The sequence below is a fragment of the Antrostomus carolinensis genome, unplaced genomic scaffold (assembly GCF_000700745.2).
Source record: "Antrostomus carolinensis isolate BGI_N321 unplaced genomic scaffold, ASM70074v2 scaffold22848, whole genome shotgun sequence".
Lineage (NCBI taxonomy): Eukaryota > Metazoa > Chordata > Aves > Caprimulgiformes > Caprimulgidae > Antrostomus > Antrostomus carolinensis.
In genome coordinates, this window is record NW_010332606.1 from 35 (window position 1) to 942 (window position 908).

A 908-nucleotide genomic window follows, 5' to 3' on the forward strand; every position below is an offset into this window, starting at 1 on the left:
GGGGTCTCTTGTCCTGTCACCCCACATCAGGGTCCCCATGTCCTGTCACCCCACATCAACCTGCTCTGAGTGTCCCACATCAGGGTCCCCTGTCCCCTCACCCCACACCAGTCCTCTACAAGTGCCCCATATCGGGGTCCCCATGTCCCGTCACCCCACATCAACCTGCTCTGAGTGTCCCATATCGGGGTCCCCACATCCATCATCCACCGCTCCCCCTCAGCCAGGGCCCTCCCATCACCCCACATCACTCCAGGAGCATTGGGGTGGCTGTGCTGTCACCCCACTGCAGGATGTGCCATATGGGGGTCCCCTCTCCTGTCACCCCACATCACCCTGTTCTGACTGTCCCATGTTGGGGTCTCTTGTCCTGTCACCCCACATCAGGGTCCCCATGTCCTGTCACCCCACATCAACCTGCTCTGAGTGTCCCATATCGGGGTCCCCTGTCCCCTCACCCCACACCAGCCCTCTACAAGTGCCCCATATGGGGTCCCCCCCCTCCTTCTTGCCCCATCCCAGCGACTCGGGGGACCGCAAGCAGATCTACAACATCCTGACGGCCTTCGAGCTGCTGCCCTCGGGGACAGACTGTGACATCGTGCGCATGGTCTGCGAGAGCGTCTCCACTCGCGCCGCCCAGATGTGCTCGGCCGGGCTGGCCGGTGTCATCAACCGCATGCGGGAGAGTCGCAGCCAGGAGACCCTCAAAATCACCGTGGGGGTCGATGGCTCCGTCTACAAGCTCCATCCCAGGTGAGGATTGTCAGGAGCCTTCCTCCTGCCTCCATCCCCTTCCTCATCCTCTTCCTCCTGCCACCATCCCCTTCCTCATCCTCCTCTTCCTGCATCCTCCCACCACCATCCCCTTTTTCTTCTTCTTCCTCTTCCTCTTCCTCCTCCTTCTC

The 908-nt window shown here is 61.6% G+C and overlaps 1 pseudogene; it reads left to right on the plus strand.

Moving 5' to 3' along the window:
- Nucleotides 1-487: 487 nt before the first annotated feature.
- LOC114818831 (glucokinase pseudogene) lies at nt 488-756 on the plus strand (annotated as a pseudogene).
- Nucleotides 757-908: the final 152 nt, after the last annotated feature.